General features: G+C 45.5%; 1 protein-coding gene and 1 pseudogene across 2 annotated transcripts in view; one reads left to right on the top strand and one right to left on the bottom strand.

Moving 5' to 3' along the window:
- Window positions 1-26,736, top strand: part of prkcba (protein kinase C, beta a) — a 405,247-nt gene that overhangs the window by 96,843 nt on the left and 281,668 nt on the right. The window lies entirely within an intron of this gene.
- Window positions 5,424-7,091, bottom strand: LOC119979094 (annotated as a pseudogene).

Genomic DNA, 26,736 nt, shown 5'->3' with positions numbered 1-26,736 from the left:
ATGTAAAGGTTTTACAGTTAAATAAAGGTAATTACAGGCGCATGAGGGAGGAACTGACGAAAATCGACTGGAAGCAGAGCCTAGTGGGAAAGACAGTAGAACAGCAATGGCAGGAGTTTCTGGGAGTAATTGAGGACACAGTGCAGAGGCTCATCCCAAAGAAAAGAAAGGTTATCAGAGGGAGGATTAGGCAGCCATGGCTGACAAAGGAAGTCAGGGAATGCATCAAGGCAAAAGAGAGAGCCTATAATGTGGCAAAGAGTAGTGGGAAGTCAGAAGATTGGGAAGGCTACAAAAACAAACAGAGGATAACAAAGAGAGAAATAAGGAAGGAGAGGATCAAATATGAAGGTAGGCTAGCCAGTAACATTAGGAATGATAAACGAGTAGTATCATGGGGTATGTGTGGGCACATGGCACCCCGAGAGTTAGAAGGGTCTTTTTGGAGCGGAGTAGGGATAGTGGAGGGCTGGCGTTACCCAACCTTTCAGGATATTACTGGGCGGCAAATACATCGATGGTACGAAAGTGGATGATGGAAGGGGAGGGGGCAGCCTGGAAGCGCATGGAGAGGGCGTCCTGCGGCAACATAAGCTTAGGGGCACTGGTAACGGCACCATGGCCGCTCCCTCCCACGAGGTATACCACGAGCCCGGTGGTGGCGGCCACCCTCAAGATCTGGGGGCAGTGGAGGCGACACAGGGGGGAAGTGGGAGGTCTGATAGGGGCACCACTAAGAGGGAACCACAGATTTGCGCCGGGAAACACAGGAGGGGGATTCCAGAGCTGGCAGAGGGCGGGTATTAGACAACTGAGGGACTTGTTTATAGAGGGGAGGTTTGCGAGCCTGGGAGAGCTGGAGGAGAAATTTGGGCTCCCCCCGGGGAACACGTTCAGGTACCTCCAAGTGAAGGCATTTGCCAGACGACAGGTAGCGGGGTTCCCCGCGCTCCCCGACAGGGGGGTGAGTGATAGGGTGCTATCAGGGGTCTGGGTCGGGGAGGGGAAGATCTCGGACATCTATAAGATTATGCAGGAGGTGGAGGAGGTACCAGTAGAGGAGCTGAAAGATAAGTGGGAGTTAGAGCTGGGGGAACAGATAGAGGACGGGACATGGGCAGACGCCCTGGAGAGGGTCAACTCGTCGTCGTCATGTGCGAGACTAAGTCTCATTCAATTTAAGGTACTGCATAGAGCCCACATGACGGGGACAAGGATGAGTCGGTTTTTCGGGGGTGAAGACAGGTGTATTAGATGTTCGGGAAGCCCTGCGAATCATGCACATATATTTTGGGCATGTCCGGCACTGGAGGAGTTCTGGAAGGGGGTGGCAGGGACGGTGTCGAGAGTGGTGGGGTCCAGGGTCAAGCCAGGATGGGGACTTGCGATCTTCGGGGTTGGGGTGGAACCGGGGGTACAGGAGGCGAGGGAGGCTGGAATATTAGCCTTTGCGTCCTTGGTGGCTCGGAGGAGGATCCTGATTCAGTGGAGGGACGAAAGGCCTCCGAGTGTTAACACCTGGTTAAACGACATGGCAAACTTCATCCAATTGGAAAGGATCAAATTCGCCCTGAGAGGGTCGGTGCAGGGGTTTTCCAGGCGATGGCAACCCTTCCTAGACCTCTTGGATCAGAGATAGAAACTGAGGCCGTGACAGCAGCAACCCGGGAGGGGAGGGGAGGGCGGGAGGGAGGGGGGAGGAGGGGGGGGGGGAGGGGGGACAAAGACGAAGGAAGTACGGTAGCGGTGGTGGCACGGGCAAGGCCTGCCCGAGGACGCTGCTAGAAATGATAAGTTGGTCTGACTGTCGGTTCGCCGGCGGGGGGTGGGGGGGTGGGGGGGACGCGCGAGTAGGGGGGGGGGGGGACTTTTTTCTTTTTCTTGTTAAGTAGGGGGGTTTGACTTTGTTTTGTTATAATTTAAATGTAAATGTGGGGGGGGTTAAAATGTTTGTATTTTGAAAAATTTCTTCAATAAAAATTATTTAAAAAAAAAACATTAGGAATGATAGTAAAAGTTTCTTTAAATACATTAAAAACAAACGGGAGGCAAAAGTAGACATTGGGCCACTCCAAAATGACGCTGGTAATCTAGTGATGGCAGGCAAGGAAATAGCTGAGGAACTTAATAAGTACTTTGCGTCAGTCTTCACAGTAGAAGACATGAGTAACATCCCAACAATTCAGGAAAGTCAGGGGGCAGAGTTGAATATGGTTGCCATCACAAAGGAGAAGGTTCTAGAGAAACTAAAAGGTCTGAAAATTGATAAATCTCCGGGCCCAGATGGGCTACATCCTAGAGTTCTAAAGGAGATAGCTGAAGAAATAGTGGAGGCGTTAGTTATGATCTTTCAAAAGTCACTGGAATCAGGGAAAGTCCCAGAGGATTGGAAAATCGCTGTTGTAACCCCCCTGTTCAAGAAGGGAACAAGAAAAAAGATGGAAAATTATAGGCCAATTAGCCTAACCTCGGTTGTTGGCAAAATTCTAGAATCCATCGTTAAGGATGAGATTTCTAAATTCTTGGAAGTGCAGGGTCGGATTAGGACAAGTCAGCATGGATTTAGTAAGGGGAGGTCGTGCCTGACAAACCTGTTAGAGTTCTTTGAAGCGATAACAAATAGGTTAGACCAAGGAGAGCCAATGGATGTTATCTATCTTGACTTCCAAAAGGCCTTTGACAAGGTGCCTCACGGGAGACTGCTGAGTAAAATAAGGGCCCATGGTATTCGAGGCAAGGTACTAACATGGATTGACGATTGGCTGTCAGACAGAAGGCAGAGAGTTGGGATAAAAGGTTCTTTTTCGGAATGGCAACCGGTGACAAGTGGTGTCCCGCAGGGTTCAGTGTTGGGGCCACAGCTGTTCTCTTTATATATTAACGATCTAGATGACAGGACTGGGGGCATTCTGGCCAAGTTTGCCGATGATACAAAGTTAGGTGGAGGGGCAGGTAGTATTGAGGAGGTGGGGAGGCTGCAGAAAGATCTAGACAGTTTAGGAGAATGGTCCAAGAAGTGGCTGATGAAATTCAACGTGGGCAAGTGCGAGGTCTTGCACTTTGGAAAAAAGAATAGAGGCATGGACTATTTTCTAAACGGTGACAAAATTCATAATGCTAAAGTGCAAAGGGACTTGGGAGTCCTAGTCCAGGATTCTCTAAAGGTAAACTTGCAGGTTGAGTCCGTAATTAAGAAAGCAAATGTAATGTTGTCATTTATCTCAAGAGGCTTGGAATATAAAAGCAGGGATGTACTTCTGAGGCTTTATAAAGCACTAGTTAGGCCCCATTTAGAATACTGTGAGCAATTTTGGGCCCCACACCTCAGGAAGGACATACTGGCACTGGAGCGGGTCCAGCGGAGATTCACACGGATGATCCCAGGAATGGTAGGCCTAACATACGATGAACGTCTGAGGATCGTGGGATTATATTCATTGGAGTTTAGGAGGTTGAGGGGAGATCTAATAGAAACTTACAAGATAATGAATGGCTTGGATAGGATGGACGTAGGGAAGTTGTTTCCATTAGCAGGGGAGACTAGGACGCGGGGGCACAGCCTTAGAATAAAAGGGAGTCACTTTAGAACAGAGATGAGGAGAAATTTCTTCAGCCAGAGAGTGGTAGGTCTGTGGAATTCATTGCCACAGAGGGCGGTGGAGGCCGGGACGTTGAGTGTCTTTAAGACAGAAATTGATAAATTCTTGATTTCTCGAGGAATTAAGGGCTATGGGGAGAGAGCGGGTAAATGGAGTTGAAATCAACCATGATTGAATGGTGGAGTGGACTCGATGGGCCGAATGGCCTTACTTCCGCTCCTATGTCTTATGGTCTTATCCCCGTACCCTTGTAACCCCATCTAACCATTGGACGCTATGGGGCAATTTAGTACGGTCAATTCCCCTAACCTGCACATCTTTGGATAGTGGGAGTAAACCAGAGTACCTAGAGGAAAGCCACGCATGCACGGGTAGAATGTGCAAATTCCACACAGTCACCCAAGGCCAAAATTGAACCTGGGTCCCTGGCACTGAGGGGCAGCAGGGCTGGCCACCATGCCACCCAAACCAAACCAAACCAGTGTATTGGGATCCAGTATTGAATTGTGTGGCTGTATTAGGACCCTGTCAAATGGGGTTTGATTGCAACAGGACCTAGTATTGAATGGGGTTTGGCTGTAACAGTGATGATTTGATATCTGGGCGCATTTAATGGCAACTTTTAATATTTAAATTTATTTCAGTAGAATTGACTTTCAACTTGACTCCCCTTGCCCCCACCTCCACAACTGTAATACAGCATTGAGATATTGTACATTATAAGAAGACCTCCCACTCCACCCCCGCTGCTCTCAATTTTCTCTTCATCACTTTTAGGATGAAAACCATTCAGTGGGTTGCGTGGAATGCTGCGTTCTGTCAGTCACTCCCCTTAGTACTTTGACAGGTTCCAGATCCCTAGAATTTAAAACATAGATGGAAAAATATGTTTTATTTTGAAGGCAATTATCTCCTCCATGGAGGCGACAATTGTTCAGATAATTATGTTTGAAAAGCAATATTGCTGTATTGAAATGGTGACAGAGCAATGAATCATATTCGAGTACCAGGGACAGTAAATCTCAAATGGCCAGATCTGTGCATTTGTTGTCAGCTGTGGTGTTATCCAACTTCCAATCATCATAATTTCTGTCTCTTTGTTGCAAAATATGCAAATACCTGTAATTTAACAGCGCAGAGTGGCTTTTAGCATAATGGTAGTGACCATCGTTAATGTTGGTTCTTGCAAGTGAGGTCTTGAGGCTATAATTCAACTGCCTTAAAGTGTGCCTGTGTGACTATCAACATTAATCTAATTAAGAATATTTGTCTGTACATATGCTGATCCTTTTAGTTTAGCCCAGTAAAGTTTGCTGTCCAAGGGACTCAAATATGATTACTTGCTCTGTCACCATTTCAATACATCAACATTGCTTTTCAAACATAATTAAACTTTGCAACATTAAATTCTAAAATAGAATTTGTATTAACACTTAGTGCAAAGAATCACCTCTCTGTGCATGGCAACAGTGTCAGCAAAGCACATGGATGCTGTACTGTCACGGACTGCATATCACTGAGTGAGAGGGATTGGGCCTGTGGTGTAGCAAGAAACCAAAGGGTAGAAGAGTTGAATAGTGAAAAAGAAATGGAATAACAAAAGTGATACAAGAGGGAAAAGGTTACGCTCATCCACTGAAAGGCCTGTGATTAAAAGCCGACGACAAGCTGGTGTTCAGATGGGGTTCGAGCTGAACACATTTGCACGCTGATAGTCCTGCATGTTGTTTAATTTGTTGTTGTCATGATATGCAGACACACGCACAATGATATACAGACAAGCAGCTAATGGACACAGAGAACAGGACATTACTTTTTTTTCAATGAAAAGTAAAATATTTATTGTTAATATGCCTCAGTTTAGAACCAATGTGAATATTTCAGTAGGTTAATTGTGAAACAGTACATTAAAAAAAACATACATATATTTGGATGATGTCATCATTATGCACCTTCAGTGCAACTCCATTGTAAAGCAAAGTACAACTTCCCGTGTATTAACTTGTTTTAATAACACACAGTTTACACTTTTCCATTTTTAGAAGTTCCAAAAATTGAATTTTTCCTATTTGGACTCCTGGTGTTCCAATACAGAAATGCGTTTGTCCATAATGAAGTAAGGTGGTCCAACAAACTGGCATTTTGTGAAACTTTACAAGATTGCCTAAAAACAAAAATGGTCAAGATAATAAAAACTAAGAAAACAGCCAGTAATTCTGAGAGGAATACGTGTCACCACCGTCTTGAGGAAATAACTACAGATGCTGCCTGCGTGTTAAAAAAAAAACTTGAAGTTGTAAGGTGGTTCTTCATGCATCACCAGCACATTTGACAAGGAGTTTTCTTTGTTGAGACTGAGTACTTTAAGCAGAAGGTATATTGACCTGATTGAAGAGTTTATCCTTAATAACTTGAGACATCAAGCCATGTATTGCTTCTATGGTAGTCTTGCAGCTGTCTCGTGTAGCTTTAGCTAATTTATCTTCAGATTTTCTATCATGGGTGACCAAACCAAACACAAAGTGCCTCGACCAAGCTGGGCTTCCGACTGTTCCAGCTTTTTAGACAAGGCAAAGACCTGTCCTGTGGTGTAATCAGCATTTGTGAGGAGGCTTGATGAACTGTGTGTGTTCACCCAATACTTGTTCCATAGAAGCTCAAGTAGTTTACGATCCAGAGATGATTTAAAATAAGTAACCTAAAGAGCATAATACTGTTTGCAGTGTACTCCAAAATCCTCTATTTTGTTAAGTGGGATAGTCTGGTATTCTGAAGGACCTTCAACAGGTGGTTTATAACCCTTAGGATATGTCCTGACTGCCCCCAAATTTACTTTCCCAGCAGATATAGTTCTTGTTGGGTCAATCACAATTGCTACAAATGGTTCCTGGAACTGTTGATTTAACATCTGTGTACTGACATCTATTCCTGAAAGCCAGCATCCATAACCTGGATGACTGTGATACCAGCCAATTGCATTTTCAAGACGTCCAACCTGTTTAGCATTCTCAATATAAGCAGCCATGTATTCATAAGCAGCAGCCTGAGCATTGACTCTGGTTTCTGTCCCTTCAACAGGGAGAGCAAAACTGTCCATTATGATCATTATTTCTCTATCCACTTTTCCCAGCATTAAACCCATTACTTCCAGATCACCCGACCTGGCATGCATCACCATCTTTAAAAGTGCAAGGGCCGAGATCTTGCAATATTTGAAGTAACGATGATCTTTAGTCCATGGTTTAGCTGCGAGGATCTCCTGCTGTTGTTTTTTGTCATATTTGTAGATCTCATCGATGCTCTGTACTTCCTGCATGTTATTCGCCAGCTCCCAGGCCTTCTGGGCGACATTACCACTCACACCAGCCATGTTCTCCTACCTTATTATCCACCCGCTTCACTCGGCCCTGCGACAACTGCCTCTGTCATTCAACGCCGCACCTCCTCACCAGTTTTAATATTAAATAACTACCATACCGTCAGCGGCCTCAGGCCAGTCTCAGCGGTGACGGCTGCGGCCCGGCACTGCGGGGGAAACAAAAAAAAATCACAATAAAAGAACACCAAGTCAGTTAACTTAAATGTCGTTAACTATTGATTCTCAAAGCACAGTTTATCTGTTAATTTCGTTCACTTAATTTAACACCAACTGATTCAAGGATAAAGTCGAATTGTGAGGCCTCTTCAGCTTTCAGGGAGTGGTGCGCCCTCTCAGAACAGGACATGACTAATAAGCAGGCAGGACACTTGGGGTGGGATCTGACTATAAAAGGCACAAGGCACTGACACTCTGCCTCAAGGGTGTTGTTACAATCTCACACCCCCACTACATGGCTAAGAGCTAGTCTGGTTCAGTCAGACAAAGTAACCACACTTAAGTTAGCAGAGAGTCGAACTCCGAGAACTGTGCTAACTGTGCTCTTAGTTCAATAAACCTGATTGAACTAACTTCAAGGTCAGGAGTAACTTTCTTATCTAAGCTGCATCCTGTTGCAGCCAGTGTTAGACCAGTGTACTTAACACAACAGTTGTATCCATCTCATTCTTTTCCCAGCTTCTGTCCCAATGTGGCTTATCCTATCCCAGGAAGAAGATGTGTCTTGTGGGGCAGGTGTTTTTCATGTTTCTCATTGACCCCACTTGAGCCAAACCTTCCAGTGCTGTGGGGTTGCCAGCTCTGGATGTATTACAGGAAGTTTCATCATTACTTGTGCTCAGTGAAAAGGTGGTAAAAGAATGAAAAAGTAGGGCCAATTAGAGACTAAAAAGGGATTTATTCATTGAGGCAGAGGGTATGGCTGAGGTACTAAATGATGATGTCTTTGGCAGCATCTTCTTCCTTGGTAAAGTCATAATGAAAGAGAAGGTAGTTGAGACACAGAATTACCTAAAATTGATAATACCGTGATTGTTAAAAAGTCACCAGGACCGGATCAGATGCATCCGAAGATATTGAGGGAAGTAAGGGTTAACATTGGGAGACAATGGTCATAATCTTTTAGTCCTCTTTGGATACGAGGCCTGCCTCCACTTGCTTAGAAAGTTACGACCATATTTTGCAGCCGTCCAATTGTGAACTGCCTTGAGTCATGGCTTCTGCCCTCATGAGGGAGAGTATCCAACTCCCAAGAGCTGCGAGGCAATCGGATGACTGTAGCTCTCCAATCCCAGCAGTGCCACCAGGACTGGTGGCCACTGCTGGGTCTGCAGTCGGTCCCCAATAGTGAGCAGTGTGGAATTGCCTCCTCTGGGCGAGCCAGGCAGGCCCCAGCGATGAAGTACAGGAGAAGGCAGTGATCAGAAGGCCCGAGGTGAGCAAACAGGGGCAATAATTTTGTTGTGGGGCCTCAATTGATCACAGGATGCTTGGACAGGTGGTGTACCCCAGACATCATAATACCAGTGCAGTGGGAGGAGATCCTTAAATGACTATTAATTGGCAACTAAAGGACCTCAATTGGACCAAGGCAGTGAGGCCACTCAGAATTTACCCCTGCACCAATACAATACCAGCGGAGGCAGATAGGTGGTGAGCATAATGGGAGGGTACAGTTTCAAAGTTTGAGGATGGCAAAGATGTTGTGAACAATGATGCGACCATCAATTCACATGAGACGATTAGTAGACGTGAGCAGTGCTTTTAATAAAAGTCGCCTGCCTGCGACTGCTCTGTACTGAGTGCCGCCTACAGGCTGCAGGTTTATATACCACCCCCGAGGGGGCGGAGCCCACAGGGGCATCAACATAATACAGTACTATACAGTAGCAATATGTTCACCACAAACGGTGATAAACTTCAAGAGGGCATAACGAGGCTGGTGGAATGGGTAGACAGGTGACAATTGAAATTTAATACAGAGAAGTGTGAAGTGAAAGATTTTGGTTGTAAGGATGAGGAAAGAAATGTAAATCAAAGGGTTCCAGTTCCAGAGGGAGTGCAGAGCAAAGGGATGCGGGGCAAATGTAAACAGATCATTGAAGTTGATAGGACAGGTTGCGAAAACATTTAATCTATGACCGAGTTTTATAAATAGAAGCACACAGTGCAAAGCAAGGAAGTAATGTTGAACTTTTATAAAATACTGGTTTGGCACTCCACTTTAGGAAGGAAGGGAAGACATTGGAAAGGGTGCTGAAAAGTTTTACGAGATAGGTTTTGCAGGTGAGAGACACCAGTTATGTGGATAGATTGATGAAACTGGAGCTGGCAGAGAAGATAGAGAGAAACGTTGCTCGTTGATGTCAGAGTCGAGAGCCAGAGGACACCTATTTGAGGCGATTGGTAAAGGAACCAGAGGTGGCATGAGGAAAAACTGTTTGACATTGTGCAGGTTAATATCAGGAATGTACTGCCTTGAGTGTTGTGGTGGCAGATTTGGTTGTGGCTTTCAAAAGGAATTGGACAATTATCTGAAAAGAATAATTTGCACGGTTATGAGGAAAAGGCAGGGGAATAGGACGAGCTGAGTTGGTTTGCCAAATGGCGCCCTTCTGTGCTGTAAACATTGTATAGTCCTATCTCATGTCTACCGGTCTCTGACCTTCCCATTCAATTGTTTTTCTTTATTTCCCATATTTTTATAACCATTAAATGAAATGATTCCTTTTTTTTAATGCCACAAGTGATTTTTATTCTTGCTGGTTTCTCACAGCATTGTTTAGAGGATTAGATTTTCATTCCTGAAGCCACTAGAGAGTTGGTAAACCTATTGTGCTGTTGTGGAAGATTAGGTTATTGAGAGGTTATCTCACAGTTTATCTCAGAAATATTTGTAACCAAGGATGTTACCCAGGATGTCATATTCCTGATTGTGCAATTCCACTGCGTGTTAGTTTTCACATTCTCTATAACTCTTATATTTCACCTTTTTATATTTCATGGAAATACTGATGTTTGAAATCCTGTTCCATGTAGCCAAAATGAGATAAGTATTCCGATTTGCCATACTGTTCGGATTTCTAAGTCAGCTGCATAATATATGGGGGACAATTTTGATCCCACGTTCACAGTCAACAAGAATGGCATTGCAGGTGGAAAATTCGGCGAGAATCAGAAAACATGGTTCTTGCCGGCAAGGTTGCGATTTCCGATTTAGTTTTTTTAATTCCAGGCCCCTATGAAGAAAAACGCTACAGAAGGCCAGGAACCTCATTTTAATACATATCATTTAGAGAGCCAACTTTCCCCTTGATTAATATTCACCAGTTTAAAGGAGCCGCGTGGCTGGTGTGCAGGCAGTGCTTCCCGTGTCCTGCTGGGCTTGCGGCATTATAACTGCTGAGGGATTGCCCTTCCAGAGTGGCAGCTGGATTGTGGGTGGGAGCAGGTGAATCTTTCGGAGCGACTGAAGTTCCCATGAGAGGCCAGATTGAATAAGCAGAGTGGGGACTCTGTGTGAAGGGGTGTTTTCGAGCCTCATGAGGCCTTAAGACCCTCGCCTCGGTCAGGTGAACTGCAGTGACAATGAATCCCCACTTCAGGCAGCACTATGAAGCCACCAGGCAAGAGCTAAATGGAAGTTTAAGCCATTGTTTACCGAGGCCAGGCTGTCAGGGATAGTATCTAAATGGCTAACTGTCAAGTTGGAAGACTTGTTTAATCTGCAGCCCATCAGGGCTGGGGGAATGAGGCTGCCCTCCAAGGATGATGTTGACATGCTAATTGCAGACTTCTCATTCATCAGATGTGCCTTGCCTGCTACAAGGGGATGCCAGTTGCCTAATTAGTTCCCTCACCCTCTCCCGATGAGTTAATTGTGCCAATTTAGTCAGCATTGCAATGCACGAGTCTGCTACTGATTGGTGCCCAATATTTAGCCCATTAGAAGGCTAGCACCCGCACCCAAGCATTGAACTCCAAGGCTTATACCTGCATCTACATAACAGAGGTGTCATAGATATGCTTCCCAATGCAAGGCATTATGATTAAGTGATTCAAGGGATGACTGGGAAGTTGTGGAGGGGGCAGTGTCTTGTTCTCCCATGAGGTTGGAATGCAGGTCCATTGAATGCGCTCAACTGTCCTAAATCCTCACCTTTGGGGGAGTTGAGGGCCCGCTGAGGTTCTCGATGGTCAAAGTGTGGAATTCAGAGCAACAATTATGGGGAAGTAGCTATTGTGTGACAGGGGAGGGAGTGGTGCTCACATCGGGAAATGTGCATTGGTGGATATTCCAGACCCTGAGAGGGCAGTGAGTCAGGGCATTGTCAGGACTCCTTATCACTCGCATGTTCTCTTCCTTTCAGTTTTTGATTCTGGAGAACCATAAAAACCAGTTGAGCCAGCAATTCTTTTGATTGTGACCGACCAGCATTAGCGTCTTTGATGTGTCAGGAACAGTGCCTTCCAGAGGAGGGGGAGGCAGAGCCAGTTGATCTTCCAGGAGCAGAGCCACAGATGGCAGAGCCTCAGAGAAGACACTACTGACCATGGGTATTCCGGCGTAGAATTTCCTACCTCCAAATGTCAAGGGTCCAGTGCCAGAAAAGACTGCGTTTGTCCTGGGGATGGTGGACTACGTGTGCCAGGTGATGCAGGAGTTGGCACCACATGGACGGAGAGGTCGCCCATTGCCTGTGGTCCTGAAAGTTGCTGCCGCTCTGTACCTCTATGCCAGCGGTTCATTACAGGACTGCACCGGTGACCTGTGCAACATATTCCAGTCAGCAGTGTGCTAGTTCATAAGGGAGGTCACAGATGTGCTATTTGCGAGGGCCCACATGTACATCAACCAGGACCAGGTGAGCCAGAACTCTTTAACATCGCCCGCATAGCAGGCATGCCCCAGGTGCACCCACATGGTGCTGCACTCCCCATAGCAGCATGGGGCACCATTTTTGAAACACAATGGATTCCATTCGATCAAGATCCAGATCGTCTCTGACCACTTGATCCTCAAGATGCAGGTATGCGCCCGCTTCTCGAGGAGCATCCATGATAGTTACATCTTGAACTGTTCGCTGATCCCAGTTGTTTTTGGTGGAGAGCAGCAGCTGGAGGGATGGCTCCTCGGGAACAAAGTATACCCACTCGGGGTGGCAGATGATGCCAGTCAGAAGGCCACAAACACTGCTGAGACTCACTATAACAAGGTCCATGCATCAACACACCGCTGGTCGATCAGGCGATTGGACTCCTCAAGATGCCGTTCCAGTGCCTGGACCGATCAGGGGAAGCCCTGCATTAGATTCCCCAGAGGATAACCCTATGCCATATGGTCTGCTGAGCTCTGCACAAGCTGACACTGCACACAGGAGAGCAGCTGGACCAAGAAGACATGAAGGAGTGCCACATTTCCTCAGATGAGGATGTCTAAGAGGGTGGTGAGGGACAGCCTGTGGAGGACGAATGACTTCGGGTAATGGCCAGGGCTCACATTGACTCTCAATTTGGTGACGTCCAAGTGTGAAGAGCTCTCCCTCTGGGGCAGGGGGCCCCGTCCCAGCAGTGGCATGTCTTTACTGCGTTGTTCTGTGTGGGGGGTGTGAGAGATATAGCGCTGTCATTCTCACCCAACAGGGATGAAGCACCGTGTGTGTGGGGGGGTTCTGATCATGGCGCCATGACATTACAGCTTGGAGGGGTTGTATGATGAACAAAGTGATTTTATTTTGTAAGTGCGATATTACACCAATCACTTACAGCTACTTGTGCCTTGGTTCACCTGTGCCCACAAGATGCCTACAGTTTTTTACTCTTCCTCACCCTCTCTATGTCTAGGTTTATCCCCAGGATCCACAGCTGAGATTGAGGTGGCCTGCTGCCTTCCATGCCCTGTTGCCCGAGATGCCCTTGGCGGACATCTCCTGGGTGGCTTTGACCTTGGGGTTCCGGGCTTACTTTAATTTCAGGCTACATGGGTGTTACAGTGCTGTCCTCTTCTGTGTCTGGGGCTGGAGGTGTATTGCTCACGAGGGAGATGTCAATGGGCTGGTCACCTCCAGGGTCTCCTAGAAGGCCCATTTTGGTGTTCCTGCCTATCCTTTTTCCTTTGGGTCCCTGGGAGCCCCTGGGCTCCTGCATGGGATAGAGGGGGAACTGGAGTGAGATCCAGAACCTTGCTGTCCTCCCGCGCTGACACTCGTGGATTCCCACTAATGCCTGTACCGTGCACTTGAAGCCCTGCACTATGGAGCTAGGGCCCTCTGCCATTGAGGTCATGAGCTGATCCACAGAAAGGACATACCTGCCATGGAATGCACGTTCTGCGTCAAGGTCTCTTACTGCAGACGACACCGCAGTGTTTGCCTCGATGCATTGGAGTGATGGCACCACCTCCTTGGGCAGAAGGCGATGGGATCCTTCAGTCAGTCTTCTAGTCCTCGGATGGATGCTGCCATCCCTCCCTGATGCTTGCGACTAGCTACAGTAGCTCTGGGATAACTGGACCCAGGGGCACATCATTTGCCTGGCACTCAGCAGAATCCTCCGGCATCCCTCCAAATGCCAGGTTCCTGAAATGTTCATTCCTCTGTCTGCTGTTCAGCTGTGAAGTGTGTACCAGTGAGTGACCCAGAAGCCTGCCTACTAGATATTCCCACCAAGGTGTGATTAGCTGTGCTGGTTGAGAGTGGGAGCAGGGATGTGAGGAACAGATTATCTATTGGGTGGGGGTGGGGAAATGGACGTCTGCCCAATCGCGGCTAGAGGATGTTACGTCTCTATTCCGCACCATCCATTTGGTGACTACTCCCTCCGTGAATTGTGGCGCTACCTCCTTGGCAGCCATCCCCCAACTGGACTTTAATCACGTGCTGGGGTGTGTTTAAAAGAGCACCCTACAGAAATTAAGCTTTCTTAGGGTGAGCATATCAAAGGCAAGCCACCACGAGCGCTGCCTGCTTCGCGTGAGGGGCAAAAAAAATCATTTAATTAAAGAGGCTGAATATTTAGTGAGGTTTCCTGCCATTGGCGCCAGCAGGATTTTCCCTAGTATTCTCCCCAGAACTAACACTAAAAAATAGGGTAAGATTCCACCCATGGTTTTGTTTTATTTTGCCCCAGGGTCAATGCGACAGAAAATTATTTCTAATTGAGATTTAAGAAATCCTGTTTGTTCAAAATTTTCCTTGTGGTATTGTAGTCCTGAAGGGCAGGTGTTTTGGTTTCCCACTTATGTTTTGATCAATGTTCACTGAGAAGTTCTACTCTTGAAAGCAGTAATTGGAAATTTGAGAATAAAGTGAGATGTCAAGGAATCGGGAAAATGTTGGTTCAACACAAACAGGGAAACCATTGGAAGCTTTTGAAAATTCCATAATTCTTGAGAGGTAGGCTGTATCAACTGTGAATTGCTGGCATTTCCCATGCCTGGTCTAGCTATTAAATCCTGAGACAGTGAAGTTTTATTTTCAGATTTAAATTCTTAACTGTATCCTTTTAGACGATGTTGCATTGATGGCAAAATTGCTTCAGTTAAATGTAAAAAGGAAAGTGAATAGCAATACAAAATAATTGGTTTGTGTAATTAGTTCCGATTGAAATTTTAGCAGTGAGGCAGTACTGTAACATCGCACTTGTTCAGCCTGAGACGGGCAGGTCCTTTGGGCACCAAGCGATGTGTCACTTTGTTGCTAGCCCTCTGTTAGCGTTAACAGGGTGGTAAGGCTATCAAACCCATTTTGAGGTTTGATACTGCCCTCTTAACGCCAGGCATCAAAACTGATTCCATTGTTTTTAGCGGCCGAGCATTAAACATAATTTCTTTCGTCAAATCTATTCAATGGGGAAAATGTTCAGAAAAGCTCCTGAAATGTAGCAGGATTATTGAAAACATTGGATTGTTCTAAACATTGAGAATAATCAAAACCATGGTAATTAAAGTATTGAGGCTATACTGTACTTGAAGGGATGAAAATGCTAATGATGAGATTTGATTCAGAACGTCTATTTGCATCTGTTCTGCTGAGGAAGAAAGAAAATATTTTCTAGACAACTGAATGCAGAGTAATTGTTCAATGCTGCTTGTGAGTTTGGCAGATTTCCAGGCAGCAATCTGAAGGAGGGAGAGGGGGAGAAAGACAGAGAAAGAAGTGATCTTGATGTTATCACAGTATAATCTAACAGCATTTCACAGAAAGCCTGTGTAGAGAGAAAGTTATCACCATAACAGTCTACAGTCGCTGTCAGTGTTGCTGTGATATTGGCTTCCCTCTGCTCTAATCACATCAGACAGCTCTGAAATCAGCAAGTATTCATTGCAGACAAGAAGCTTAAAGACTTGCTTTTCAGCTACATAAATTGTCAACCTGCTTCGGTTCCCTGCTATCTATATTCTCTACCAGGAAAAAGATCAGACAACAGAATGTGCTTCCTGCCATATTAGAAAGACCCTTTCATAGCCTCTTTCACAACCACAGGATGCCTCCAAGCACCTTACATAAAATTATGTACTTTTGGACTATAATTGCTGTTGGAATTTGCTGTGCACAAATTGGCTGTCGCATTTCCTGCATTACATCAACATATTATCAACATATTACCAATCTGATTTTATGATGTTGATTGAGGGATAAATATTGAAGAGAGTGGGATATATGCTTTCTCTTCAAAATAGTACTGTGATCTTTTATGTCCACCTGAGTTTAGACAGGACCGTAATTTAACATCTCATCTGAAGGCCAGCCACTCCTAACCGTGCAGCTTTTCTCCACTACTGCACAGAATTTCCAGCTTTGATTTTTGTACCCAAGCCCTGTAGTGAGATCTGAACCCATACCTGTAAGTGAGAATGCTACCAATTGAACCATGGCTGACTCTGCGTGCACTCATTGAACCGAGGATAGGATAAAGAGAGTGTTAATCAATCTACCTACAATCCAGCTCAGCAGAAATTATGCAAGAAAGATGCAGGAAATTTTTTTCTGTTCTTTTAAAGTTTTAACTGTGCCACAACTCATATTTTTTCTGTTACCTGTTCACATAATTTGGCCACAAATTTAACTTTAGAATTTTTAGCTCAATGTCTCTGAGAAACTAATTGTACAAGGAAGATGCTGGAAATTTTGCATTGCAAAATATTCTTTGGGTGTATGGTACAAGGTTATTTGGTATTGCTTATTTGCTTTAGTCTCCAGTGAACATAATTGCGTATTTATTGGCCTTTTGGTAATATCCAATACAGACAGCCTTTAGGCAAATCAATATCAACAGCTGTCGGCCTATATTTAGATGTTCAACAAGCTTAAAGTAGGTTACTATTTTTTTTAAAAATTGCTACTGGAGGGCCACGTGACATGAGCCCCGGAGCCCTTGTGTTTTCCTGAGCCTCTTCCTCCCCCCCCCCCCCCCCCCCCCCCCCCGGGGCTGGAACCTAGGTTGTGGGCTGCTTAGGTTTGGGTGAGGTAACATGTTGGAAACAATAAGGTTTCATGCTTCGATCATTGGAATCCATGGAGTTTCCTCAAGTTTGCTCACTGTTTTTGATCCTGCTTTTATCCTTGATTCTACTTCCTTCTTGCACCAGTGGACATGTTTTATCCTGATTAAGGCCTCACATCCAAATTGTTATCCCGGACTTCAGTCTGATAATCATGTCGTTATTTGTTGATGATGTCAATGTTGTCCATATATTTGCTTGAAGGGAGGTGAAATGTATGGGTGTGATGTCCTGTACCGTTGGGTATCATGATTTATATCATGCTATGCCACGTGTTGAGTTTGGAATGTGTGCATAGTTTCTTAATCCTAATGTATCCCTGGTGGGAGGATGAGGGGTGGAGGGGAGAGGTTAATAGGATTAGTTCTGTCCTTGCTATGTCCGAGGAAGGTCCTCCCAGTGTGAGTTGTATATTTTTTGCCTGCACTTATTCTTCGGGCCCAAGCGGACTATGTTTGATCCAATTGAGGACAGGGTTTTGTTGAGCTCTGCTTTAAGGGGGAGGCTAGTGGAGTTATAATAGTCCTGGGGCTAGTTCTTGCATTGTGGCAGTGCTAGGCTAGACCAAGCCAATGCACATTTGGAGAGACATTGAGATTGGGTAGGTCTGAAGGTAGGACCCAGTCTTTATCCTTAATTAATTCCTCCTGTGAGTGGGGCAGGCCCACGTGGTGGTTGGTTGGCTGATCTTTGCTTTATCATAATATGGCAGATCATGGATTGTTAACGGGTCAGGTTTTTCCCAGTTCTCCTTGATTTTGTCTTTATCTTTAGTCATCTCAAGTATGTGGGTGGCTCACTGCTCCAGTCTGGGTCTGGAAGAGAGTTCAAGTTGTGCTGCAAGAGTTGGTGAAATCCCTTGGTAATGGTGTTCTTGGCTATTGTTTTGTCCTTCTGTCATTCTGCTTTCAAGCTCTGGCTGTGCTGTCGGTCTGAATTGTTGCCTGTATCCTGTTTGGGTGCAGATGGGCCATTTATCTGTGGGAGGAAACTTGCTAGGAATTTTGACCCTGATTTACCCGGCCTCGTTCCCAACCTTGTGATAACTGTTATACATAGACACCTGGAGCTGTCTTCTTGAGCTTTGTGTTTTTTTAAAAAAACATTTATTGGAGGCATTTTCAAATATATACATAACAAAGAAGAAAAACACAAAAGCCAACTTGCTTGTGTTGTTTTGTGCAATTTTGTGTAAAAACGGAAATTCCAATAAACAGACATTAAAAAAAAATGAGCATTTTACAGATCCATGCAAACTCAGCAGAGTCTCAGTTGGCTAGCGAGTGGTACTTATTGACATTGATGGTGTGGGTTCAGTCCCTGTACTGGTTGAGGTAGCCCTTGGGACCTGCCTCTTTTTTTTTGTCCCATTGTGATATCATGGCATTGTGATGTGTGAAGAACTATGATTAGCAACCCTTCGACAATGGCAACATGATGAGAGAGAGTACAAACACATCCAGTTATTTAGTGTTATTTAACCAGGCAACATAGTGGAAGATTTAAGAAAGTCCAATTGACAGCTTTTCCACTATTTCAAAAATTAAACCAACATGTAATAAACTAAATGCTGGAAATACTCAGCAGGCCAGAAAGCGTTATGATGACACTTGTTCATTGCATGAATCCAAATTGAATGCACTCAAATAATACAGCAGCTGCTGACTTTTCAATTCCCTTCAAAAGCAAATACGAGTGTGAAATCCATGTCCTGAAAATGAGGTGCATATCACTGCAAAGGAGGCTGAGCATTCGGGAGATGTGAGTCGACATCTTAATCAGCTACTCATGCAAGACTACTAACACAAACTACCATTGATTTATTCAAAGTGGGCATCTCTCCTCTCTCTCTCATGCCCATATTTCTCAAGAGATTATTTCACAGGTCCCATGAAAAGTGTCTACGATCCCCAACCCGGTGCTGCAATCCCAGTTTGAGAACCACTGATCTGGTGCCTGGTTAACATTCATCCTTCAATCAAAAATAACTTGTTTTTCTCATTGATGTTGGTGCACTCAAAAAAAACACCTACAATTCATAAGTAATTTATGCAATGCATTATCAAACATTTCCAAAGATGTTCCCGAGGTGTTAAATGAATTCAGGGTTTTCTTTCAGCCTTTTGTAGTGTACTACAGCAAGTTATTTAGTCTTTCCACTTGGGTTCTCAAAATAAAACTCCCAAGGAAGGTGCACACAAACAACTTGGGATATTGCTTGGTTTTTTGTCTGGCCTTCAATCTGCTATTGTTTGAAACTTTTGATGTATTTGGAAAGTTTTACTGCATGTTAATCAACCATGTCAGGATGCCTCAAAACTCCAGGACAAAGCAACTGAACCACCTGAGCTGCAGCGAAGAAAGCTTCTTTGAAAATCGATCCTTAAATTTAATTACAAGAATATTTGTTGTTGCGGCAATCAAATTCTGCGACATGTGGTTTGTTGCCCTAACAGGTCACTGCTACAGTCAAAGTGATCATCAATGTGGAGAAGCACACTGATGTGGGACAAAACTGGTGTTACTAAATGTTTGCTTTATCAATAACCTGTCCAAATGGCCAGAGTCGGCTGCATTTCAGGGAAAGTATTATGATCCCAGACCAGACCGCAACAGTGGCTAGGATAATGGACAGAAACCCCAATATTTTATTTTAATTTTGTAAGACTGTGAGGAAAGGATACTTCACTCCAGGTGTGATTGAACGAAGAACTAGGGATGTGATATATTAAAGGCAGACTTATTACTAACTATTGAAAGCTTTAACATCACACCCAATAGCTTGCAATTATCCGTTAAACAATACTACTCTATATAGTGAATACAATACCCATAATTGCTATCTGTATTCTCACTTTACAACAAGAAAATAACCATCTCGGCTCTCAATCCACCTTAAATACCAATGGCACAGAGGAATACTTGCTTTACAATTGTTTATCTTTGAGAAAAGATCTTTTGATACTTTTTACAGAAAAGATCCGACTCTGGTCAGAACCATGCAGGAACTTTGTCTATATGTCTTCAAAAACTGTATCAACTGGCTTGTTTCACCTCTCTCTCTTTTCTCTCCCCCCCCCCCCCCCCCCGTCCCCCCCGTCCCCCGTCCCCAGACAGGTCTGTACTGCTTTAAATACTGTTCATTTCTACTAACTAACTTAGTAAGAACAGAACTGATTCACTGTGCCCACAGCTTTAGCCAGATCAGGACTGAACTGAAAATGACTTCTCAAAAACCCTGATGCCTTAGCTCCACCCAGCAATGACATCATCTCACTAAGTTGAAAACTAATGAACTACCCAGAGAATCCCCTTAATCAAAACAAAATTGCATTAGCCCAAGCTTTTTACGGTGGCAGATTGCACCACTGGCTCCTAAAATCTTTGCCTTTTAAATCAAGATTATTTTAAAACTTCAGTAGTCAAACACACTCCAGCCCAGGTTTTTAACCCTTCACCAAATACTTGAAATAGAATGTAGCTGAAATTCCTACATTCATCACAGAAACCTAAATAAGTAGATGGGAGAGAGGAATAGAAGATACTGTTAAGGTGGAACTGAATGATTAGAATTGGAAAAGGCGCATGTGGAGCCTACGCATTGGCATAGTTGGCCAATATGGGCTGTTTCTGTGCTGTATAATCTATGTAGAGTCACAGATTTGGGCCGGGATTCTCCAAAAATGCAGCTAGGTTTTGACGCTGGCGTAAACACGAGTGTTTCACGCCGGCGTCAATCAGTCTCTTGGCCCAGCGATTCCGTGGCCCACGGGGCCAGCTCGATGCCAGAGTGCTCTGCGCTGCTCCAGCTGCTGATGTGCGGCCCTGCACTGCTGGCCGCAGGTTTGCGCGTGCGAACGGCGGCCACTTCCGCGCCGTGCAACACGGCGGACCCACACAGCGGGCCAGCGTGGAAGAAGGTAGCCACACCCCCCCCCATCGCGCCTACCCGCCGATCGGTGGCCCCCGATCGCGGGCCTAGCCGTCATGGAGGCCCCCCCCCCCCCCCCCCCCCCGGGAGACTGATCCGCCGCCCCACCAGGACGGCTACTGCATCTGCGACGCCGGGTGGAACTATACGGGAACCACGCCGGTGGGAACTCGGCCGGTCGACTGGAGAATCGCTGCGGAGGCCTCTTTCAACGGCCTCCGACTGCCGCCGATTCTCCAGTCCGACGCCCCATTCTCCGCCCCCGCACCAAGCAGGATTTCGGTACGAAGGCTCGGAGAATCCCGGTCATGAGCTTTGCACTGACCTTTGTGACTTAAAGTAAAGATTGTTGTGATTCAAACAAATCAAAATGTACCAAACACCAACCAACTGTCACTGGAAATTAAATAGGCCACAAACCTCTACCCCACCCCATGCATTATGTGGAGCTGTTTCATTTTGTACTTTTAATTTGTTGGGTTTCAATTGTTTATTTTAAAGTTCAGTTGAAATAACTTAGGGTAGAACTAGAACAAAGAAAAGTAAAGCACAGGAACAGGCCCTTCGGCCCCCCAAACCTGCGCCAACCACGCTGCCCATCTAAACTAAAATCTTCTACAGTTCCGGGGCGCGTATCCCTCTGTTCCCATCCTATTCATGTATTTGTCAAGATGCCCCTTAAACTCACCCAAAAAATTGGTAAGTGTTGTCCTCGGTGGGAAAAATGGTGAGAATCCCACTGGGTGGGTTGGTGTGATCCAAATTGCAGTCCATGCACTCTTGTTGGAGTGATTCCTGCTGGGAAAGTGATGTGCAGGACCCAAAGGCTCAGGCCAGGTTGGATCCTCCGAGATTGGGGTGCCTTTTAAAAATGGCACTCTGATCTCCAGATAACGTTACACTTCTTCCCCCACCCTCTTGCCTCATTCATGGCCACACCCGCTTAACAGGCCCTGCCCCTTGCTGGTGCTCCTTCGTGCAGTGGCAGGTTGTTGTGGGCACCCTGCCCTATCGCCGATCGACTGGGGGTTCCAATGGCCTCTGAGCTCCCTGGCATGGTCATCATGCCTGGTCTCTGTTGATGGAGACAAGTTGTCATTCACACCAGGTGTGCGCTTTGCTGGCAGTGGCGGAAAATACCAGGAGCCGGGAGACTCTGGCTTGAAACGGACTGAGTGGATTTCAATCTCATTAAAGATAGTTCACACCCAGGGAGGGCATGATGCCGCAGGCTGGGAGAATCCCGCTCCATTGGTGCCAGGCATGAAATCCGTTTAGGGGTTCATCTGCTATACTCCAGGAATAGCAGGATGTGAACCAGACACAACACGGTGTTTGGGGGGGGGCGGGGGGGGGGGGGGGGGGGGGGGGGAGGTTACGGCGGAACAAATAGAAGTGTTTAAAATATGAGATGATTTGAGAGGATAAATAGGGAAGCATTTCCCTGTGAATTATGTGAATCAATACACATTTGGGAAAAGTACTAGGTGCACTTGATGGGGAGACTTAAAACAATTTCTTCTATGTGAATGGTAATTAGAAATTGGAGTAAGTTGCTTTAAAGACTACTAAGGTTCACTCAGTCACTGCATTTGACATGAAATTCAGTGAACATTTGCAGAAGAATATGAAGTTGTGAGGAAAGTGCAAGGAAATTGTGCTCATGTAGATGAATGAGTGGAATTTTCACACTCAATAGGCTTGTGTTTCCCTGGTCTGTGCTAAAGCAGCAGAATTGCAGATTTTGCCCCATTGTATTTGGACAGTGCTCTTCATTTGTCAATAGGATGTGGGGCTATTTTGGTCCACATAAGGGGATCAGTATGGAGGGGTTCAAACATTGATTGGGAAATCGATAAGCATAGACTTGGGAGTTGACAACACATTCAAGATTTTTGGAGAGAAAGAAAGATCGAAGATGGAGCGATAGTTTGCAAGAATGGTGGAGTCCAGGTTGAGTTCATTTGAGGAGAGCAGTGATGATGTAGGGCAAAGATCTATTGGGAAAGTTTTCACCTAACCTAGTGTCGAATAATATTGGCCAGGGTAAAATTGGTGTTTCCCCTCACCCGTGTAGATTTTCTGCCCAGCGAGTACCGTTAAAATTGCTCCCAGTGTGCCCCTCTACTCTGCCAGGATATTACCAGTTCTGGGATCTTTTCTTTCATTCTTTTCCCAAAACATGGTATTTTACATCCTTCTGTATTGAACTGCACCTACTGTTGTAATATAGGTCCTTTAGATATCTCAATGATGAGACCTTGAGACTTTGTATGAGTAAACATGAAACATTTATTGTTAGTCTTCAACAATTTACTAATCCCAGATATCATCATGCATGGTGCTGCTTCTCCATGCAGGTAGGCTCCTAGAGTGTTCTCTGAAACTCTAGCACAGTGGTAGCACAGTTGCTTCACAGCTCCAGGGACTCCGGTTCGATTCCCAGCTTGGGTCACTGTCTGTGCGGAGTCTGAACGTTCTCCCACAAGTCCCAAAAGATGTGCTGTTAGATAATTTGGACATTATGAATTCTCCCTCAGTGTCGTCGAACAGGCGTCTGAATATGACGACGAGGGGCCTTTTACAGTAACTTCATTGCAGTGTTAATGTAAGCCTACTTGTGACAATAAAGATGATTATTATGAGCCTATTCCATTTGACTTTATCCATCATATCGTGGATGCTGCTATTCTCCAGTCCCATGTTCACCCTTGGTCTGCTCAGCACTTTTATATTAGAATGGCATGCAGGCACATAGCACACTTGCAAGTTGTTTTCTTGCTAACCTTTGATCATTGACCGAATACTCTACAGTCCTATTGTCTGTATACCTCAAAAATTAAGTAAGTCAAGCATAACAAGCCTGTTAACAATCCATTTCTATGGCCCCTTGCTTTGTTAGTTCTCACTAATTTCATCCTATTTTATTAGCTCTCGAAGGCTGATTTTGTTTTCTGTTACTCTCTCCCACCCTTGCACCCTGCCACACCCACTCTCGAGGAGTCTGGTGCATGAAGAACAGATGTTTGAAATCCCACATATTGGTTGGCTGTATTTTGACCTACAGTCAGAATTCAGTTATATTGATTTTGTATAATTATGTTGAAATCCATGTTTCTCCAGATTGACGAATGGACTTTGGAAGTATTAACAAAGCTGATAAGAATCAGCGTCTCTGAAATGGCCTTGCAAACGTCTCAGTTCAAGGTGAAGTGGGGATGGGCAGCAAATGCTGGCTTTGCCAGTAATATCCACATCCCATAAAACCATTAAAAAAATTCAGACTTCCCAGTCCCATTTCTTCACCCACAGGCTTTGTCCCTGTGCTGTAATGTAGATTATCCCAGATTGATTGTAGTTGGACAAGAAATGTCAATTAAATTAATTTTAGTTTCTCCTTGCATGTGAGTAAGACAAAAATATAGAGCGGGATTTTCTGCCCCTTCCCAGCAGCAGATCTTTTTGGTTTTGCTGATTCACCTTCAGGCAGCAGAAAGCTGGCTACCGGACCTGTGACCTGTGAGGGACAGCTTCCTCAAAACTCAGGAGCCGTTCAAGCAGCGTGCTGTGTTTGGAGAGAACAATCAACAGTGACATCACAGGAAAGCGGTAACTGATATTAGGGACTGTCTAAATAGCTGTCACTTAAATAATTAAAAAATAATAATTGTTAGGGAGCCAGGCTTGGAGGATAAAGGCAAAGTGAATCTGAAAGTAGAACCAGGAAATCAAAAGAGCTGATTGGATGAGTACATTTATATATTCTATAATAACAAGGAGCTGAAAAAGAAGGCACTAGTTAATATTAGCTAATACTAGTTGATATTATTTGATATTAAAAAGATAAATTTAATTTAAAGGGTAAGACATGGCAGCAGAGCTCCCAAGCCGTGGTCTGCTCTTCCTTCTCCATGTGGGAGACGAGGAATGTTTCCAGTTCCCAGGACCACGTGGAATGCAGGAGATGTCTCCAGCTGCAGCTCCAGGATGTATTTCAGAGCTGGAGCGGCGGCTGGGGACACTGTAGAGCGAGTGGAGAGTATCGTGGATAGCACGTAGAGAGGTGGGCACACCGCAGGCTCAGACTTCACAGGCAGGAACAGCATAGGTGACCACTAGGCAGTGCAAGAGAGCTATTCAGGCAGTGCGGGAATTTCTTGTGGCCATTCCCCTGAAAAGCAGATCTACCACTTGGTGGTTTCTGTTGAGGGGAATGGCCTCTCAGGAGAAAGCAGCAACAACCAGATTTTGCACCATGATTGGTTCTGCTGCAGGTGGGAGGAATAAAAATAGCGACAGTGCAATAGTCATGATTGGATTCAAATGTGAGGGGAATAGATAGGTTTTTCTGTGGCCACAAATGAGACTCCAGGATGGTGTGTTGCTTCCCTGGTGCTCAGGTCAAGAATGTCTTGGAGCGGTTACAGGATATTTTTGCAGGAGACGCATCTGAAGTTGTGGGGTCAGGCGAGGCGGAGAAAGGGATGGGTGGGACATATCATTTATTCAGGGCTAGATATGAAGACAAAGTCGGTGGTAGTGTTGGTCAATAAGGGGTTTGCTTTTGAGGTGGGGAGCGTTGTGGCTGATCCGGGGTGACCAGCCAGTGGTTGTGGTACACATTGGTACACACGGCATAGGTTTAAAAAAAAGGGTTGAGGTCCTGAAAGCAGAATATAGGGAGTTAGGAAGAAAGTTGAGAAGTCTGACCTCAAAGGTAGTGATCTCAGAATAACTACCAGTGCCACATGCTGGTCTGCGTAGATCTAGCAGGATCGATCAGGTGAATCCACATTGTTCCAATTTGGGGTATAAACATTTACCAGAACCACCGGCATCCTCTACAGCTTCCCACTGACCAGCATATCCCTACCCCCCCCGGATCAGCCACAACGCTCCCCACCTCAAAAGCAAACCCCTTATTGACCAACACTACCACCGACTTTGTCTTCATATCTAGCCCTGAATAAATGATATGTCCCACCCATCCCTTTCTCCGCCTCGCCTGACCCCACAACTTCAGATGCGTCTCCTGTAAAAATGCCATATCTGTCTTCAAACTCCTCAGATGCGTCAACACACGCGACCATTTAATGGCCCATTCAACCCCCTCACATTCCACATGACCAGTCTGATCGTTTGGGGGGGGGGGGGTCTGCCCTGCCCCGCCCCGCCCTTCCCCGCCCCGCGGCGTGCCAATCAACTTTGCCCCTTTTCAAGCCGGCCCACATCAAGTGCCCCTCCAGACCTGCCCTCAGATGTCCACTGCCATCGATCCCTTCCTAACTGAGCCACACCAACCATACCCTTGTCAGCAACTCCCGCAATCAGACAAACCAGTTCTCCCCAATTATCCCAACCGCCAACACACAGTGTAACAAAATGCACACTCACCATCACTACTCCCCTGCCAGCACCTATCCCAGCATACCCCCCTCCCCCCCACTTTAGAGGAGATTTGTGCACTTTGCAGTTCAATGTCCTCCCAGTCCATTGTCCCTCATAAAGTCCGTCATCTCCTCTGATATGTTGAAATAGAGCTCCTCTTTCTGGAATGTCACTCGCAGGCGGGTCGGGTATAAAGCTCCAAACTTCACCCTCCTCAAAGAGGTCCGCCTTTATCTGGTTAAACCCAGCCCTCTGCACCCAGGTCTTGATAGACCTGCAGCTCACTCCCTTCCCAGGCACACTTCTTGGTCTGTCTTGCCCACTGTAGGATCTTGATCTTATCCTTATCCAAAAAGCGATGCAGCTGGATCACCATTGCCCATCGGCAGCTCCCCCACTGGGTTACTCACTCTTCCAACTTCTTCCATCGGGCAGGAGATAAAAAAGTTAGAGAACATGCACTAACAGGTTCAAAAACAGCTTCTTCCCCGCTATTACCAAACTCCTGAATGACTCTCTTATAGACTGAACTGATCTCTTCACACATCTTCTCTACTGAGTAGTACTACACTCCGTATGCTCACCCATTGCCTGTGCCTGTGTATTTACATTGGGTATTTACATATGTCCTATGTTTTTTTTCAAGAATGGAATGATCTATCTGGACTGTACACAGAACAATATTTTTCAATGTACCTCGGTCACGTGACAATAAAACAAATCCAATCCAATCACCTTCCCTGCTGCTGGGTGATAGTGACATGGAGAACTTTCCCACAAAAGTCTCCTTTTTCTTTTTGATGAGGTTCTCCATATCCCTCGTCATCCAAGGTCCAGAAACTTCCCATACTTATCCTTTGTTCTCTCAGGAACATGACTTTTCTGAATCCGAATCAACTGTCGCTTGAAAGACTCCCACCTGTCCGATGTTGATTTACCG

Source organism: Scyliorhinus canicula, chromosome 15 (genome assembly GCF_902713615.1).
Source record: "Scyliorhinus canicula chromosome 15, sScyCan1.1, whole genome shotgun sequence".
NCBI classification, from domain to species: Eukaryota; Metazoa; Chordata; class Chondrichthyes; order Carcharhiniformes; family Scyliorhinidae; genus Scyliorhinus; species Scyliorhinus canicula.
The sequence above is the reverse complement of the archived record's forward strand: the minus strand, read 5'-3'. Positions and strand labels throughout refer to the sequence as shown.